The sequence below is a fragment of the Mus caroli genome, unplaced genomic scaffold, assembly GCF_978045245.1.
Source record: "Mus caroli unplaced genomic scaffold, Mus_caroli_1 scaffold_13, whole genome shotgun sequence".
NCBI classification, from domain to species: Eukaryota; Metazoa; Chordata; class Mammalia; order Rodentia; family Muridae; genus Mus; species Mus caroli.
The window spans coordinates 97,081,220-97,101,375 of record NW_028227268.1 but is presented as its reverse complement, the minus strand read 5'-3'; the positions used below and the strand labels follow the sequence as shown (position 1 = coordinate 97,101,375).

The following is a 20,156-nucleotide window of genomic DNA, read 5'->3' as shown; positions in this document are numbered from 1 at the left end:
ACTTCCCAGAAACAAAGCTCTTTATCAATATCAAACACACAAATTTCTTTTCCTGCCTCGATCTACACCTGTCCATTTGTTAATGACCCAAAACTGCCTGCTTTACCTTGAAAGTCACAGCACACCACAGTTGCTCACTAAGCTTAGTCACAGCACATCATAGGTGTTTACTAACCTTAGTCACGATATATCATAGTTGCTCACTAAGCCTGCCATAACTGAATTCTGACATTTTTTTGCAAAAGTTCTGTGCAGTCAGATGTTCTGAGTTATACACTTCCAATTAATCATGTCACCATTCCTACAAGATTTTGCATTGATTTCTAATAATAAACAAGATGCCCACGTAACCTAGCTAGTATTGCTACTTTTCTTTCACAGCCCAAATCACTGAATAATACTGTGTGCTCATTTTGTGATCCTTGAGAACAGGGCCCAGTATACTTGGCTATAACTGCATCCTCACTGAGTAGGAGGGTTGTTGTTCTAAGCTGGTTTTTCAAGGATGCTGCTTTCTCACCGGTTTGTATTTACCAGATTCTAATGATAGTGTAACCAAAATATCAGTTTGGTTTTATGGTCAGTCACTCAAGCACAAATTCTTAAATGTGTTGACACTATTTAAGATAATCTTTCTAAGATAATGACAGAGCCTTAAGATTCCAGTCAGTGGCAAATTTCAAAATATGTCCTATTTTTTTTATATCCTATTTCTTATCTGAGAATCTAATTTGCATCGAGCTACTATCAATTCCAGGACACACAATTTTATTTTTAATGAGGACAGTGGCTTTTCACATGAGTGTTCTCCATGCCAGAAGCTTATAACCAGTGGGTTTATTATGATTACTATGGTGGCTAAAGGGGAAAAGATGAATGTCTTATTCTCTAGTTTTGCTACTCATAAAATGTTGATTTGAGTATAAACAATTTGTAAAATGTATAATCCATCCTTCCCTTGAATAAGTTAAAGTAAAATTCAAAAAACAAATTATAAAAACTATTTATAGATTTCAAAGGTGATATAAATATACAAAAAAAAGTTTGTCTGAAAAGAAACAAACTTTCCTGCAACTTAAAATTTCAAATTAAAACTGAACTAGCTCAATTTAGGTGTCAGTGGGAGTGCAATATTATTCTTTACATCACATACCAATGTGAACACAGAATTTTATAAAATAAGGTTAAAATTACAAACACTTTGTGTTTCCAGACCTCTGCTGCTCATTTTGCTAGCCTCATGTGATGGTAGAATTGGCAGACAGGGCTCCCGTTCTTTAATAGCATGGCAGTATAGACTCCTTGGAAACAAGGCACAATAGAAAGAAAGGGTGTTTATGAGTCAGGAACGTGTGCTACCTGCACCTCGAGTAATGTATTTCTGGTGCTGAAACCTTTCAGTGGGGTGAAGCAGGCCACGTTCTGTTCCTTTCATTTGCAGAGATGAGATGGATTTGAAAACCATCACCTGGTTTCCTGATGCAAGGACTCGCCACGTGAGCTAATCTCCAGCATATTACTTTGGCAAGCAGATCTTTCACCCCTTTGTCTCCATGCACTACAGAAACTGTTAAATCATGTTGGTGTCCATACAAACTTTTGATCCTAGGAATAGCCTAAGATCCCACCATTATCTTCCCGTCCATACGTAGACCTGCGGTAAGCACTACTAATTTAATCTCTTTGCTAGGTGAAAAAGTAGCTGATTTTCTAGATCAATATTTGATTGAATATGTTTGAAATGTTGGCAGATAAAGGCCCCTTTTCTGGTCCAAAGACTTTTTGAAGCACAGACGTATAGCGTTCTAGCTCCCCTGGGACTTGAGTGGAAGGAGGTCTCACAGATCTGTAAGAAGCCTTCCTGCCTTTCCTTGTGTTCTTCCAGCAAGACTCTCTAAAGGTTGAGATGAGAAAGACATAAGATCAAGAACAGGAATGTCTTTACATCCATTTTTTTAATCTTTCCCCGGGCTTCTCTTAACTAAAAATAATCGTTTATATCACTAGTTTACAAAAACCTCCTCTGATAGGAGGGTAGAAAGAGAGCCCATCTGATCATCCGCAAGGATGTAACCCAGTGACTGTGACAAGTAATCTCAGGCCCTAGACTCTATCATTTATGCCACCAATTAAAGAGAATGTCAAAGTACCACAAAAAAGAAATAAAATAGAAATGAAAAAAAAAAACCAATGTATTAGAGAGATTAGAACTTCAGTTGTTTAGTTAGGTTGATAAGTAAAATATATTTTAAAAGATTATAAATTGTATTAGTTTTGTAAAAACGTGCAAAGAAAGCATTGGAGTTATGGTAAACTTTCATGTAAATAATAGAAAATGTTTGAACATACAAACAATTCTAGATCAGTATAATCAGTATATGTCATTATAATCAGTTGTCAGTAATTTCTTTCATTTCGAAGTTTTGCTTAAATTAACAGCCCTCATTCAAAACAAAACATAAAAGTCAAAATCAGCCTATTCTTAAGTGAAAGTATTCTTCAGAGTAAATTCTAGCAGTGGTGCCTGCTGAGTCTACAGACAAAATCCAATGAAAGGTTATTGGAGAGAGTCCTACCCTCTGGGTCTCTCCTTTGCTGAAGAAATGGATGTGCAGCCCAAAAACAAAGACAGAAGGATGCTCAAAATTCCCCCTGCTGACTTTCCTATCGCTGCCCTCCTGTTCAGCTGGAAGTAGAATCTGTTACCCCAGCCTCAGACTCAGTTTTAATGTTGAGGCAGACTTTAAAGAAAGTAGTCGCTCCATGCAAAGCCAATTGCAACTCCTAGGAAATGCAGATTCCACATGACTCATTTTCCACAAGCTAAGCCAAATCAATTCTCTTATTTTGAGGTGGTAGGACTACAGTAATTTAGTTTTTCTTACTGACAATTCCTCACCACTTTGAACTTCTTTGGTAAAGTCATCTAGTCAAAGTAATGATATTCCCAATATAAATTCAAGAACTATTAAGGACATCATAACATTTTTCTTGCCTAAAATGGGAAATAAGTAGGCTGTGAAAAAGGACTTAGTTTCTGTGTGTTTTGTTTATAACGTGTTGCTCCTGCCAGGTGGAAAATAGAAATGCAATAAACACTTAAGTCAATTACACGGATAAATTGAATTTTTGTATTCTGCTTTTTAAGGAACAATCAGAGTTTGAATTAACTAAGACCAACTTTTTGTATGCAAGTACATTGTGAAATGCACACTTGTGGACTCACTGAAGCATCCGTCTGTGTGGTGCTTGTATACCAATGGAACATAGCATAGAAGTAACGCTGTAAGCAGAAGGTTCATGAACTCAAATTGGCCCTGTGATTTTGCTTTAGAATCCTTGCTTCAGGGTCTTCTTACTACCAAACTATCCCTCCTTGACTAGGCTGCTCTCACTGTTAATCCTTGAGAGCATTCTGTTTACTCCTCCAAGATGTAAAAAAGAGAGAAAAGAAAAACAGCAAGACCTGTTATTAGATATGAGACTGTAAAGTGCTGTCTCTATAAAGTATTCCACATGTCTTTCCTTGCTACCATTTAAATAAAAGTGTAGCTTCTTATTTCCCTAAAATATCATGTTTGGTGAGACTTGATTTATATGTGTCTTATTATTACTGTAACAGAATTCCTTTGACATGCTATGATTCAAGGTTTTAATTTTCCTGATAATTTATGTAAATGCAATGGTAGACATTGAATCAATGTTTTTCTTTGATACTTATAAGATCTAATCTGAAAGTTCTGATTCTTTAATGACCAGATATTGGGTAACTGCCCAGATTGTCTAGGCTTTCAGAAATCACAAGTTGTGATTTTAAATCAGGAGAAGTTGTGTCTTCTTGACATGGTCCACAGTTTTATGATAAGAATTCTCATTCCCAGTTTCAGGAGGGTCACTAGGAAAGGATACATTTCTTTATAAATTAAAGAGTAAGCAAGGAGATCACTGGAGGTGAAGAGCCTTGTGCCAGCATGGGCTAGAAGCAGGCTTGGAGTAAGACCTTTCCTGTGACCCACAGGGAGCTTCCCATGGGCAAAGAAAGGACATCCCTGAGGTATGTTGCTGAGGAATAGCCAAGGTTTTCTCAACCCTGTGATGTCCTGAGTTGAGTCTGTTGGTTTGCTGTGGTCCTTAATTTCCATGTTACAAATGTTATCTGGTGTGCTGAGTGGTATGGCAACCTCCTCTTTTCAGTTTATACTTCTCCCTGTTTGTCACTGCCACAAGAAACAGATTATTTGTGGGAAACATCTTTTTATCAGATGTCATAGTAGTGTCCATCCCTTGGCTATTTGAATATTTATGTTCTAATTCATTTTTCCCCCGAAGCATGGTTCATGATTTCTAAGGTTATAGTCAATGCAAAAGTCAAAATTTAAAATATTTCTTTTAGGCCTGACTGACTTCTCAGTGACTGAGGTGGGGTAGGGCATCATTGGGGTTGCAGGTTCTAGGAAGATACTGCCCTACTAGAGAAACCCTGTGACAGCACAGGTTTCAGTACACCAGGCTTATTGTGGTGACAACAACAGATCCTTTCCTTATGCTTGTATGACCCCTCGAAGGTAAAGTAAAATTATTGTTATATGACATCAAGCACGATGATAAATATTGATACATATAGGTTCAATAATATTACTAATCTACCAGACACAATAAATATCAAGAAGATGCTTTTCCAAAGACATCAAATAGCTACAACAGACAAATATAAGCAAGGTAAGAAATTTAAAGTATATGTATATTTAGCTGCAAACTTGATTAGAGATTTTAGCAAGACATTTAGGAAGTTTACAAAGTAACTGATGTATGTCTAAAGGTGTGTGATGCACTTACACAGTCAGCATCTACTTTGATTGGTTTGTTGCACTTTTCTCGTCTATTTGTAGTATAAGAAATGCAGTATTGTTTTGTCTTTTGATGATGAAGATTGAATGCTCTTAAAATAAAATGAACATATGACTGTCCTTTATGGTAAAGAAATACAATCATTGGAAAGTTCTGATAACTTAATTAGATAAACATATCTGTGTATATGTCATTAAGTATACAATATATTGTGTATATACAACTGTGAATATATACTCTATATTTACATACATATATTTTGTACAAATAAAATATAAATAAAGTATATTTTTAGAATTGTTTATTATTTTCCTTGGGATTAATATTCTACAATATGAATATAATACAAATATAATGTGAGTCTTTAAATTTGCTGGATAAGTAACAATGAATGAAAGAAAAAACAAACAAGCAAATAAACAAACAGAGAAACAAAGAAAGAAGACAAGATTCAACATTCAAGGTATATGTAAAAGCTGATGTCTAAGACACCCTGTTTCCCAACCTACTAGACAAAAGGAATTTCTGGAAACACAGAGGATAAAGATGAGGTTCAAGAAGAGCAGAGGAGAAAAGCTTGGGACCTATGCAGCCAGAATTGCCTCAGAGATTGTGCCCAGATGGGTTTCTTCTGTCTTAGGGTTTCTATTGCTGTGCTGAAAGGTCATGATGAAAAACAACTCATGGAGAAAGGGTTTATTTCTGTCCCAGTCAGTCAGGCCTGAATGGAAGTCAGGGCTGGAACTGAAGGCAGCAAGCTAGAGGCAGGAACTGAAGCAGAAGTCAGGAAGGGGGTGTTGCTTACTGTAGTTTCCCATGGCTTTCTCAGCCTAATTTCTTATAGAACTTGGGACCACCAGTCCAGGGGTGCCACCACTCACAGAAAGCTGGCCCTTCCATATCAATGATTACTTGAGAATATACATCACAGGATTACTCACAGGTCAATTTAGTGGTGGCATTTCCCAACTGAGGTTCTCTTTTCCCAACTGTCTCTAGTTTATGTCAAATTGGCATAAAACTGACCAGCACAGTTTGTTCTGTAAACCCTTTGAGTTGATTCACTCCAACACTTAACACTTAGTCCTAAGTTGTTGAAGCTGTTTGGAGAGGTTTAGGAGATAGGATCTTACTGGAGGAAGTATGTTACTGAGTCTATTTTTGAGACTGTAAAGCCTCCTGTGACTTCCATTTTGTTCTCTCTGCTTCTTCCTTGTGGTCAAGAATATCAGCAATCAGCTTCTAGCTCTAGATAGTGTGTCTGCCTCTTGCTGGCATGCTTCATTGCTATAATAGACTCTTATCCTCTGAAACTGTAAACCAAAGCAGCTCCTCATTCTGGAATTTGCTTCTGGTTATTGGGTCTTATCGTAGTAACAGAAAAGTGGCTCAATACATACTGCAATTGAAGAAGTCATTGTTATAGACAGAGTATCATTGTCAGGCATGAAGGTAGGAGCCATGATTCCGGAATCACACAAAAGGACTGAGCAGCTTGAAGTTGTCCCCTTTTTTTTGGTTGGTGTTTGTTTGTTTGTTTATTTATTTTTATGAGGTGGTAAGATTTCCCAATACAAATGAGGTAGGATGCTGCTGGCTCTTTCACTAGACGGGAATCAGAAGACCTCTCCAGCCAATGAGAACATAGATACTGATATTAGATGATAGGAAAAGGAACAGAAATGATGTCCCTTGTCTCTGAAAATCTAACAGAAATGTGCAATGCTTTCCATGAGCAAAGGAACCAATGCTACATGGAACAAAGCTGAATATGCTCTCCAAAGGCAACACATTGGGGAGAATATAGGTAATATCGTTACATAATTCTTTACAGACACGAATGCATTGTGTAGTTAGCTGCAGCCACATACACTGTGCACTGTGGCTGGTTATGGTCTATAATGACGATAGCATAAATCGTGTATCCTGTTTTCCTGTCTTAGACTGGTGTCAATAATTGTGTTGCTTTGAAAAATCCAGAGATTCAATTCCATAATTTATTAAATGAAAATGAGGAGTCCAGTAAAAATCATCTGTAGGATGTCTCAATAAAAAAAAAAGCTTCATGCTTTGTACATCTCTGATAGAAATCCCTAAAGAATGAGTTCTATCTCTGTTTTCCTTTCCCGTATCACTTGTGTGGTCATGTTACTGTTCAGTATAAAACATAAGCTGTTTTTTTCTAAATCACTTTATTGTGAAGATTAGCCACTCTCCCTCTGTTTCCACAGCATCCTTGAGGAAGTTGATCATATCAAACTGCTATGAGTCACCACAGTGACTCTAAATGAGAACAAACTAAGTTCCCAGCAGTGATGTTGGATACTCAATAGTCTCCAAAAGGATAAAAAGTAAGCCTGGCAAAATCTTTGTTTTGTACCTGCCTCCAGTCCATTTGTGAAGGAGTGCTAATGAAAAATGAGAGTGATGTTCCCATCACACATTTTTGGATTACTGTGCAGCAACATCAATTGGAAATCTAATGAAATAGAGACCACCTATGGAGGAGGGAGATTGTGCTCCTCTGTGTGCCTGCATCCAATTTACCAAGCAACTGTGTGGAACAAGCTGCCTGTTTGTTGTGCCCCTGTACAATTGATCATACATTTAACATTGATAATTGGCAACGCCAATTGTCACTATCTTTCTCCAGTGGAAGTATGCTGCAGTGCTTTACCATTGTATAATAATACAGGGAACAATTTATTTCTTCCAGGGTGATCTATTCCTCTGGCGGTTACATCATCCCATGATGGTGAGCTGTTGAAATTATAACATGCCATCCTAGAAAAACTAATTGGTCATTTCTCTATTTACTTCTTCCCATCTACTAAAGGACAATGCTGTTTATTGTCAGGTAGGACTTCTCTTAATCAAGGAAATAACAATAAGAAACCTAGTAGGTGAGCTCCCACTAAGCATATAGGGACATACATAAAGAGAAGAGCTGATGTTCCAAATGGTAGTATCCTGTTCTTCTTTTTTTGCACCTGTTCAAACTGGCATCTGGTATTAGGCTGTATCTAGTCAAACATTACTACCTTCTGTCAAGCTTGCTGGGAGAAATAAAAGAAAAAGAATATGGTATAAAATATTAGTTAGACCTGTGTGTTATTTTGTTACTACATTTTCCTTGTCAGGCTCCCTACCTGTGTTTATCATCAACATCAGTTTTGCTTCCATTTTCCTCCCTCTTAATTTGAGTTCTAGCAGCCATCTGGCATCCAGTCCAATTCCCATGTTACCCTTCTCCATATATCAGTAGGCTGACTGTCAGGTTACAGGATTAAGTTTAAGGTTTTCTTAATTCATTGGAGGTTCTTCATGGATTTGATCTATTATTTCTTTCTGAGCTCGTCCAGTTGTAGATTCCCGAGTGTGATTTATGTCTAGCAGGTGTTAGTTTGCTAGAGTTCTCTAAATATTGGCTTCACAAAGCAAGGGAGGCTTCAGGAGACACAAGGACTCAAAATCATATTGCTACACAAGTGGAGGTGGATTCAGCTTCTCTGCTGAAACTCAATGCTGCTGAACTAGCAAGCTATAAAGACAGACACTGCAATGCAGAGAAGGTAGAGAGGCTCAAGGTCCAGCACCAACTCATCAGTAGCACATCTGTATTCAGTGGCCCTCGAGATATCTATTTAACAAATAGGACAACGGGGAGCTTAAACACACAGGTCCTTTTTCTATGGATTACCATAAACTTGAGTGTTGTTTTTATCTCAAATGCCCTACTTTTAAGTCAAATGTATTCCTTTGTATGGCTTTTGTTTTGTTGGTGTAAAGTTTAAATTCACAATCAAACTGTAGGCCTTCTTAGGGAGTGGTGGAGGGAAGATCTGAGAGTGCCTACTGTACTTTAATATGAATTGTAAACACATTGGAATTTAAACACAGCATCAGACAAAACATAGAATAAAAAATAAAGTTTAGCCGGGTATGGTGGCTCACGCCTTTAATCCCAGCACTTGGGAGGCAGAGGCAGGTGGATTTCTGAGTTCAAGGCCAGCCTGGTCTACAGAGTGAGTCCCAGGACAGCAGAGGACTACACAGAGAAACCCTGTCTTGAAAAAACAAAAAAACAAGAAACAAAAAACTAAAACAAAACAAAACAACAAAAAAATAATAAATAAAGTTCATTTAATGATGAATTCCCATAGAAGTATTTGAAGACTATTACAAACATTTTGCTTCTTAAGTTATATACATTTTCATAAAATTTCCAGGTTTGGAAATGCTGATTTTCATATACGCATCTCAGCGGGTCATTCATCGTACCGTTATGTGAATGAGTGAGTGTCTATGTTCTATAAACTCTGTGGCCTCTTACTGGTCTTCTAATGTGTGTGTGTGTGTGTGTGTGTGTGAGAGAGAGAGAGAGAGAGAGAGAGAGAGAGAGAGAGAGAGAGAGAGAGGGAAACAGGGAATGTTTTGTTTAGTTTTAGCTACTCTCCATCATTCATGGTCTTGTTTCCAACTATATAAGAAAGTTCTGACACTCATTATAAAGGCTTAGTAAGAAATAAAGGGAGAGTAAGATGCTATGCATGTAGTCACACAGAGTTAATCGAAATTAACATACAGCACTCTGTGTGTTCCTGGACCACTGCTCAGTCTCTGAAGCAATACCACTTTGTACTATAAATAGTTGGTATAATTTTAAAAGTTTATAATGTGCTCTTCAATTTGTGTATTTCAGTATAAACTACAAAGCATTACAATTGACTACAGTGCCTCACCAACCAGTTAGTAAGAGGAAGTGCTTAAGAGGCCCCTGCTGTGAAATGCAGAAATAAAGAAGTGTGTGCACCTTCACCTTTTGATGAGCACACAATTCAACACGTGTTCTAGAGTTTTTGGCACTAGGTGAAAGTTTAAATGTTGGCTTTTTCATAGTCTTTAACCTTGAATTATTAGGATAATTTAAAATATTTTAAATGAAAATTATCTTCATATGGTTCAGATGTGATGATGTCATCTTCCAACACCACATGTCAGGTGAAAGTACTTAGGCATATACAAATCAGTAAAAATAATAGACTATAGATTGTCATTAGGGAATTGCTATTGTCAGAAAGGTAATATAGCTATGCATCTTAGCACATGCAGAAGCAAGCAGATAGATCTCTATGAGTTCAAGACTAGCCTGCCCTACATTAGAAAAACCATGTAGCAGTGTATGTATCAAATATGGACTAATAACACTCGTTGAGGAGTGGAAGCTGAACCCAGGGCTTTTCAGATATTTGAGAAGTGCCAAAACACTGAGCTACATCTTTAGTATGCTAAATGCATTCTAATTCCAGATTTCTTGACACAGTTTGTATTCAATTTTTATTTTGTGTGTGTGGTGGGGGGGGTGTATGGCATATGTACAGTCGGATGGGGAGGACAGAAGAGGCTATTGGGTCTCTTATCCTATCATTCTCCTCCTTATTCCTTTGAAGTAACTCTCTCACTGAACCCAAAACTCACTTTACATGCTAGACTAGCAGCTGGCAGCATGCCCTAGGGAATCCTCTTGTCCCTGCATACCCCTCTCCTCCAGAGCACCAGAGTTAAAAGCTTGCGTGGTTCTGTGCAGCCTTTTTATGAATGGGCTGGATATCTGAATTCAGGTCTGTCCCCTTGAACAGCAAGTATTCTCTCACACTGAAACAATTTCCACGTAAGCTTTTTTTTTTTTTTTTTTTTTGTCTTCTTTTGGGAATGTTTTCATAACAAGTTTTCTACAATTTTCTGCCTTGGACTGTCATTCTCATTCTTTGTCCCCTTATGGTGTCATTGCTGGACTTCACACAGTCAACCTTAGTAGAACAGCTACATATATATATAGCATTGATAAATATACTAACTCAAGACTGTCAAGAAAAAACATAAAATTCAGAATCTGTCTTAAAAGGTTGGCCATCCCACTGGAAACTATAATTAAAGGGTGCATGATTCTGCTTGTTTGCTAGGGAAACATGGGCCCTTGTAATGGATTGCATTGGGAAGCACTTCCCCAAATGGAACAAAATCTAGTGCCTTAGAGCAAGGCTTCCCCTGTAGGATCCACACCACCTTCCTTCTAAATGCTCATAAGTGTGAAATGAGTGTTGTCCTGTAAAGTGCATAGGATTAATTGTTCATAATTAAACACAGCTTGGGGACTAATTATATAAAATTTGATATTTAAAGAATACTACCAAATTGATTGAGTTTTACAGTTCACATTTAGCTTTCAAATTGCATGAATTGAGAGTAAGAAGCAAACAAACAAACAAAAAAATCCATTCAAAGCTGCTGCAAGAAATGAAGGTCTACTAGTTCTTTGAAAGACAAATTAGTCAAATGCTGTCAGGTCAACAAAGCAGTAAAATGATTCTGAAATTAACTATAGAATTCGAAGTGAAATGTTCAGAGGTTGACCATGTTTTGTGGAGGTGACTGACTTTCCTTGTGCATTGACTAGTTAAGTTACAGCAAACCAGGAAAACAGTGCTAGTTTCTAGCCGAACACACAGCCTGGCGGAGACCCAAGGAAGGCACCATCAGCTTATCAATAGGGATGTTACTCCAGGCAATCTATTTTGTCAAAAGCCTCTTATGGAAAGGTAATGTTGCACAAAGCTGTGCATATATGGGAAGTAAACAAAACAAGGATCCACGCAAACCACGGTAAACGAAACCAACGAATGACCTTTGGACTTTAAAAGTCCTTGAGGAAGCACTTGCTGCCAACAGGCTGGCGTGAGCTTCTCTGCTCCGGAACTCCCTGGCTCTGATTTGATCTGAAAAGAACGGTTTCTCTTTAGAGTTCTCAACTTTTATATAAGCCACCTCAGCTATGTGACATCTACCAGCCAAGCAAGGACAAGGCCATTTCCACACTAGCTTCTCTTTTGGCATCGCTGAAGGCTATTTGCATGACTGGTCAGTGTACATACGTGCCTCTCCGTGCCTGCTACTTATTCTTTTGACCCAATTCTCACTGGACCCTTTGTCTTTGCCTTTGTATTTGATTACCTGGCACTAAACCCTTCTTTTCCCTACAGCCTTGGCATCTACCAAGGCTTTTGGCACTTACAATTTCTCCTCATCAAATAATCTTTTTGGTTTTCAGCCCACGATTTCTCTCTTCCTCAGAATCCTGTGGACTGGCTCCATAGCTGGTTTTGGCCTACCCGAGGCCAATCTTCACATGGGAACTGATATAAAGGGCCAAGTAATGGAGCCAAAAATGGCAAAATAGCTAAAGGGGAAAAAAATTAAAGAACCAAAAAGACATTGATGGAATCACAATTATGCTAATATATTTATCATAATATTATTTGTCCATATTAGAAAATCAAAACAAAAACACTGCTCAGAATTTCAAAATCTTGAGAAATCTTAGCCCACCACAAAGACTAATTTTTCTTAACATTCCTTGCAATAATATGGTACTAAAAGTATTTTTAAAATTCTGGGTCAAAAAAAAATCTGATTATACAACTATAAACATATAATTCAAAATTAATTAAAATTCTAGCATTTAGGTACAAAACTACACAGGTATGTGATAGTTCCAACATAGACTCTATACTGTGTACCAGATTAACATTTTAAAAGGTTTCTCAACCCAATGGGGATAAAAGCAACAATAATTCATTTTTAATATAATTGTTTAGTAAGTGATGTATCAGGTTCATTTTATTACTCATTTTGCAGTATATGCCAACGAATATATTTACTGTCCCTAAACAAATCTATCCACAAATATGGGAGCAGGGATGTAAGGAAGCAGGTGAGAGAGAGTGGTGGAGTTCACTATCCCAACATGCCATGAAGACAGTCTACCTTCTGATTTCCATAAGTTAATGTGCATATGTTCTTGTTTAGGAAAAACTTACAAAAAAGTGTTTTCTTTTGGGCATTTTCTATATATCAAAAAAATTGGTGGATAATACATTTATTATTGAAAAAATTCTCTACAATATAAATGAACCTTTAGTATGCCAACAGTAATTATTAGAAACAACTAGAATTTTCTAAATTTTCTAAATGTAATGGAATAGGAATATAGGAAAGACCAGAGATGGATACATAAAATTTAAGCCTATATTTTAATAAAGATAAATCAAAGCAAAAGGCGGTCTATATCACACATAAATTTTAATGTATGAATTCTTTATTTTAGAAATGTTTTATAAGAATGAATTTAAAATACAAAGTCTTCACTTTGTGTTGGGTGAAGAGAATTATTTGGACAGTACTACACTAAAGGAAAAACCCACGACAATATCAAAACAATAACGGAACTTCAACAACGTTTGCAAAAGGGAACGAGGATGGAAAAAGGCCACAGATGATCAAAGCAAAGAGGTTGTTAGGGCCTCATGTGCCCTAGAGTGGTTTGTGTGGTTCCCCTGATGGGCTTCAGAGACAAGCTGGATTCTGAGTCACTATGAACCGAAAGCAGGGCCTCAGGACTCAGGTGCCGCCTCTGTCTCTTCAGCCCAGCGTGGGAACTCTTCCCTTCATGCCTATCATATAGAAAGAATCCCCAGAAGGTATGCCATTATTCTCCAAGTTAAAAATAAAGTCAGAGTTTGTTTCAAAACAAACAAACAAACAAACAAACAAACAAATGAGCCATTTGTCTGGGGAGAATTCAGAAGTGGGAGAAGCCGACTTTGTTGCCTTTGGGTCTTTCTGCAAGATGGAGACCTCCTAGCTAAATTACAGGATGGGGATAAACTCTGCTTGTGCACACATGTTCTTCTACTTATATAAAAATACACTTGACATAGAATGAACCATGTAACAGGAAAGAGATGGGTTTCATTTAGGATATGAAACAAAGGACATCTAAGGAGATATTTCAGCTAGGTAGTTAAATACATAAAGAAGAGAGGAATATTGTATTCCAACTGGATCACACAGACCTAGGTCTTTGGATGTGATCTCTTGCCAGAGCAGCCATTTTCTGAATTAAAATTCATCTATATAACTAAACCCTCCAGAATGAACTACAAGAAGTTTGAGTAATGGAAGCAAGAGTTGCAGCTATTAAACAAAGTTAGCATGAAGGATAGTGGCAGAAGCTGGAGAGGGAACGTATAGGGGTGGTTCTGATACTAAGGTCCTGTTCCCCAATTTGTTCTTGATCTATCAGAAAAGATGCCATGGGCCAATTGTTGGGTGGAAGTATAGGCAGGACTTCTGGGACCCATCAGGCAAGCTAGCAAATGCAGGCTAGAAGGCAGGTTTTTTGCCGTGCTTCAGAGGGACAAAACGTAACCAGCCATATGAGAGGACACAGGTTGCTTCTACATGTGGGAGGTTGGGGATATTGAGCTGGGACTGAAGATGGCTGAACAACTGAAAATTGAGTGGAGATTTAGGATGCTGAGCTGGGAGTTCTGGGAAGGGCATGCTAGCTGAGGTAGATTAGTGCCAGCCAATAAGGCAAGTTGAACTTGAACAACTATGTGTGTCTGTGTTTTTCATCCATGGGTCCTATATTTTCTGGGCAGGGACTGGTAGCATGGTCAGTTTCAGAGCTTAGGCAAGGTAGCAAAAGATACATGTAACATGAAAGCACAGGTGTGGGTAAACAGGAGTGCTGGATATTTAATGCTTAGTCACTAGAGAGTGGCACTATTTGAAGGGATTAGGAGGTGTAACTTTGTTGGAGGAAATGTATCACTGAGGGTGGGCTTTGAATTTTCAAAAGGTCATGCCAGGCACAACCTCTCTCCCTGTCCCTGTCCCTCTCTCCCTCCCTCTTGCTCCCTCTCTCTCCTTCTCTCTCACCCACCCTTCTCTCTCTACATGAAGAACTGGATGTAGCTCTTAGCTCCCTGTCATAATAATAATGAACTAAGTCTATGAAACTGTAAGCTGACCCCCAATTAAGTGCTTTGTCTTATAAGAGTTGCCTTGGTCATGGTGTATTTCCACAGCAATAGAACAGTGACTAAGACAGTAAGAAAATCAAGAGAAAATAAAACATATAGGTAGCAATAGGAAATGTAATCTTAGAACAGATAGCAGGTGCTGAAATTTCAAGCACAGGAATAGTCTCGACCAGGAGGAAAGAGACCCAGTCTTGAACAAGGTCGAGCCTTTATGACTGTACACATGGCATCTTAGCAATAGTGAAAACAACAGAGGTACCTTTTGATTTTTCTCCTTCCTCGTTTCCTGCAGCAGGCCATACTGGTGCTTTGATTTTCTGTTAGAAAAGATCCTATGACTCTTCTTCAAGCAGGGCCCTTCATACTGGGAGGAAACCATGAAGACACAGAAATACAGTGAAGAATTTGAAGCAACAGGTCTTGCTAAGTTCCCTTCAATTTCCTGTCATTAGACCACCCCCACTTCTGTGCAGTCACATCTCCAAATGACTGCCACTCATCACCAAATCTAAGCTGAAATATATAGTTTGTTCCTTTGGCCTTGCTATTTTAAAAGGCTTATGTTTAGATCTGTGGGGGAGGGGTGGAATGGATGCCATGTGTGTATGAGTGCCTCCGGAGACTACAAGAGAAAATGAGATCCCCTAGAGCTGGAGTTATATTATAGACAGAGAGCTATCTGATGTGAGTCCTGCATACAGACCACAGGCCCTCTTGAGGAGCAGAAAGTATTCCTTTCTGCTGAACTGTTCTCCTCTTCCTTGTTGAATGTTCCTATTCATGACATTTGTACTCAATCAATTTATATGATTTCCTTTTATTTGTCTCCTTATAAAGTATGATCTTGATGAAAAGTGAAAAATCATATTAAGTTATCTTCCATACTTCTTTGTGATTTTTTTTTAATTCAGGGGAGAGCACAATCTCTGTCCCCCATGATCACAAGTTATACAGTTAAGTTTCCCACATTTGGGGAAACCTTAGGGCTCAGCATACCCGGAGTGCAATGGATAAGCCTCGCCCTGGGAAAATTGCCTTCATGTTCATGGCCCCTCCCTTGTCAGGTAAAGTATTAATGCTTTGTGATTGAAGAAAAGCAAGCATGAATGGAAGTGATGGCTGTGAGGTAGGTGGGGAATAAGCTAAGGTCTCTGAAGCAGGAGGCAAGCTTATTTGGTAATAAAGTCAGAGAAGATACAAGATGGTGAAGAAGTCAGATGGGAAGCATAGATGCTAGTGCACAATTAGGATTATATGACACTGAGGCTATAACATTGTAAGTTGTAAATGTGTGGTGGTACCAACTGATGGATGGTCTAGAGATTGTTTTTCTGGCTATTCTCATTATCCTAAATACAGTAAAAAAAAAATGGTCTATCATATTAGCCATGTATGTGAGATATTGCTGAGTGGAAGGTTAAGGCCTCAGTTTCCTAACTCGGACTAATCAACACAACCTCTCACTGACATGTCCAGAAGCCTGCCTCCCAGGCTATTCTACATTTTTTTGAGATCAATTACCCAATAATAATTAAACAAACAAACAAACAAACAACAAACAACAATTAGAATATGTGTGTATATGTGTGTGTGTGTGTGTGTGTGTGTGTGTGTGTATTCATTTAGGAAAAACATTGATTTTTTTTTTTTACCACATCTGCTTTAAGGTGGGTTGAATGAAATACTTTCCACAGACTCAGATATTTGAATACTTGGTCTCTGTTTTGTGTTGTTGTAGTATAGGTTAGGTAAATTGTTTGCTGATGAGGTGTGGTTATTAGATAAAAGAAAATTGGGTGGGTCAAAGGATTGTTGTCTTTTGCTTTTATCAAATCAAGGAGAATCTATTACTTATGTTTTTGTTGCTCTGATAAAACACCATTACCAAAAGTAATGTATGAAAGAAAGACTTTAGTTGATAGTTCCTCAGGCATGAGAATCCCTCCTGGTGGGAGGGAGACATGCTAGCAGCAACAGGAAGCTGAGGAATGATATCTTCCACTGCAAGCATGAGGCAGGGAGAGTGAGCTGGAGGTGTGGGATGACTATGAATTGTCTACGTTTGCCTCAGCGACATACTTCCTTCAAAAAATGTACCGTCTCCTCAGACAAAAACCCGAAATAGGAACAAAGTGTTCAAATAGCTAAGCCCATGGGGAACATTTTCATTCAGCCCACCTTAGAGCAGATGTGGCAAAATGCATGTTTCTCCTAAATGAATATATATTGGTATTACTTTTAAAAAATCCTTTGTTGTTGTTAATGATTGTTTGTTTGTTTGTTTTAATGGTTACTAGATAATTAATCTCAATAAAATGTAGACTCACCTGGGAGGTAGTCTTCTGGGCATATTGGTGAGAGATTGTCTTGATTGGCCTAAGTAAGGTGGGATGACCCAGGCAGCACAGGTAGAATGCAAAGTGTCAGGCAAGACACAGCAACAAATAGTGAGTAGACATAGTGAGTAGACATAGTGAGTAGACATAGTGAGTAGACATATTGAGATACACAGAAATCAATTAAAACACGAAGTCAAATATCAAAGTAATGACTAAAATTTAACCGAACCAAAACATCCTGATATTGAAGAAAACAGGAATGAAATAGGAAACTTTCATCCTGAAAGAGGACTTGCTGGGAGGGAGATGTGCTTGCCTATATCACTTGGCATGCTTGGCACATGAGCTTCGGCGTTTGCTATTTCAAAACTAATAAAGCCCTCCTTGTGACTGCACCATTAATAAGGTCTTCAAGACGTTTTCTTTCAACATTTTCCTGTTTTGATTTTCCATAATTTAATTGGAACCATCTTTCTAAGAGGCTGGTTTTACTGTGGCAGTATCACAGCTGCCTTTTCAGCAATCTGCTGTTAATCACAATGGGCGATAAACTGGATTCCCAGTACTGATTCTACTATCTGGGGGAACCCGCACACTTCCCACTTTTAGTGCCCCTGAGTCATCATCTTATATTTGTTCATCAACATTTTAAGTGCCCCTCTTTAAAAAATGTAATTTGATAGTTAATTTTCTAAACTTATTATTCTTTTACTTCTTTACGAAGTAATAACATTTCATATCCATCGGAGGGCATCACTGGGTACCCGACTCCTTGTTCCTACTAAGGAAACTATGTATTCTCCATTTTTACCTTACAATATGATTCTTGCTAATTTTTTTCTTACAGATTTAGTTAAATTAAATTAAATTCTTCTGTGGATTCATGGCCACCACTTTATGCCACATCCTTCTATAGAACATATATAAATACTAAAGTAGTTATATTAAAATTGATAGCATGAAACTGAAGTTCTAAGAGAAATTTTAAATTCATAGCTGGAAAATTAAACTCATAGAACACTTGTTTTCATGGATTATTTCTTCTAATAAAGAATTATTTTACGTTTACTTATTTATATCATCTATCTATTTAATTTATTTATGTTAGCATTCAAAGAATTTTCTAGGTGAAGCGCAGATTGAGATTTGCCAGACCCTCACTAACTTAAACAGAATCAAATGGGTACCAATAATTGATGAAGAGCAAGAATTGTCCTCTCACTTTCTCCTGTTCAAGGGGGAATAGTTCCTGTTTACTATGTAAACACCCACAGGACCAGAGCAGTGCCTACCAGCATCGGCCACGCCCACCATCGTCTCTGTGAATAATTCATGACGCTATAACACCGAGAGCATCAGCTCAGGGCCCAGATGTGCAGGCTCATGTCCTCATTTCTTCTGCCTTGCTCCATACGTGACTTGGGGGAAATTATTGGACCTTTCTCCAGTCTTCATAAAATATAGTAATTGTTTTTCACTTACGCAGTTCTTTGGATGAATACCTCATTTAAAGTGTTTAAGATAGTGACTGCCACATAGTACTCGCTGCCATGAAAATTCCTTTACTTCTCACCTCTATGACAAAATGCCTGAGAAAAATAACTGAAATTAAGGGCGTTGCCGGCTCATAGATTCTGAGGATTCGGTCCACAGTCGCTTGGTCCCATTGTTTCTGAGCCCTGTAGAAGCCAGGTATTGTGGTGGAAAGCAAAGGTGCTCAGTTCACTATGGTTGGACGGTGGAGAATTGAGAAGAGGTTGCGAAATAGATATTCCCTCCCTGAGAAAACACCTTAGGCACTAGGCTCCTGCTCAGAATATTTCTATGACCTTCACATAGCACCACCAGAGCATCAAATCTTTAAGGCTCTGAGGAACCTCCTAGAACGACCTGTTCCTCTTGTCATTTCTTTAAGAGGCTCTTCACTAATTTTTTGTCTTACTCAATAGGGATTGTTTGAGCACCTCCTGTATTCCAGACACAGAACTAGATTTAAGAGGATACAATCAGCCAGAAGGTCCTGCAATGGCTGGAGTCTGGATTACCCAACTACACAAACAGTGCCGGTGGGTGTTAGACTAGTGAGCAAAGGTGCCACCGAGCCAGAGGGGCAGGAAAGGCACCTGGTGGGGAGCCTAGCAAGCAGCATCAATAACACCTTACTGAAAAATACCCTGCCTCCTCCACTGTCTTATGAGGCCTCTACAGATTCACTAATTGGGTTTATTTGACCCCAAAGAAAAGTGAAGCCTCACGATTCTGTGTACACGGAGTATTTCATGTTTTGATGCAAAAGTCAGATAGCAGTACACTTTTCTAGACAAAATGGACAGGAATGAAAGATAACATTGGCATAAAGTCTCAGTGCAGCTCCAGCACACCCAAATTATTATCAAACTGGAGCCTCATTCCAACAGAGCATCTGCAAAGAAGAGCTTTTAGGCGTGATGTGTTTCAAAGAGAGATTTGCCCCAAAAGGGCAATTGATTACTCGATATTGTCACCTAAGATACAGGAAAAAATCCTATGCTGGAGAGAACTAAGAAGCCCGTGTTTGATGACTGGGCAGTAAGATAATTTTTATGGTATTCTGTGTTCACATTGCCTAAGAATTCCATTGTCAATGATCACTCTTGGGGCCGCCAAAAATTGATCCTTTCTGCTGTGGTATTTAATTTTCTGCATTATGTTTTAACCTCAAAGTTCCTCCTAGTTCCTTTTCTGATGGCTTATTTCTCCTGTGTACTCCCACCTCCCTCTTTGGCACTGTGTCTGGGAATAGCTGGAACTCACTCTCCTGAAAGCAGTGCAGAAGTGGTAAGATTCAAAGAACTGTCCACCTAAGGAAGCACTTGTATTTTACAGTGAGGAAAGCTTTAAGGAAATACAGAGTTTGGAACTTTAGACACAAGATCACTGATGGTGCACAGTAGGTTTTCTTGCTGTCTCTGAAATCACACCATCCTTGGTGGTTATGATTGACAGCCATTGTGACCTTCAGAGAATTCTTTTCCCATCTGTCACCACTTTGGGTGTTGTTTTACTTTAAGAGCATGGTTCCTGGGCAGAGCTCAAACACTGT

The 20,156-nt window shown here is 38.4% G+C and overlaps 1 non-coding gene across 1 annotated transcript; it reads right to left on the bottom strand.

Annotated features, from left to right (window-relative positions):
- Nucleotides 1-15,643: 15,643 nt before the first annotated feature.
- LOC115032604 (U1 spliceosomal RNA) lies at nt 15,644-15,808 on the bottom strand. The gene has a single exon (XR_003838247.1). It is a non-coding gene; the product is annotated as a U1 spliceosomal RNA (small nuclear RNA).
- Between the last annotated feature and the right edge of the window lie 4,348 nt (nt 15,809-20,156).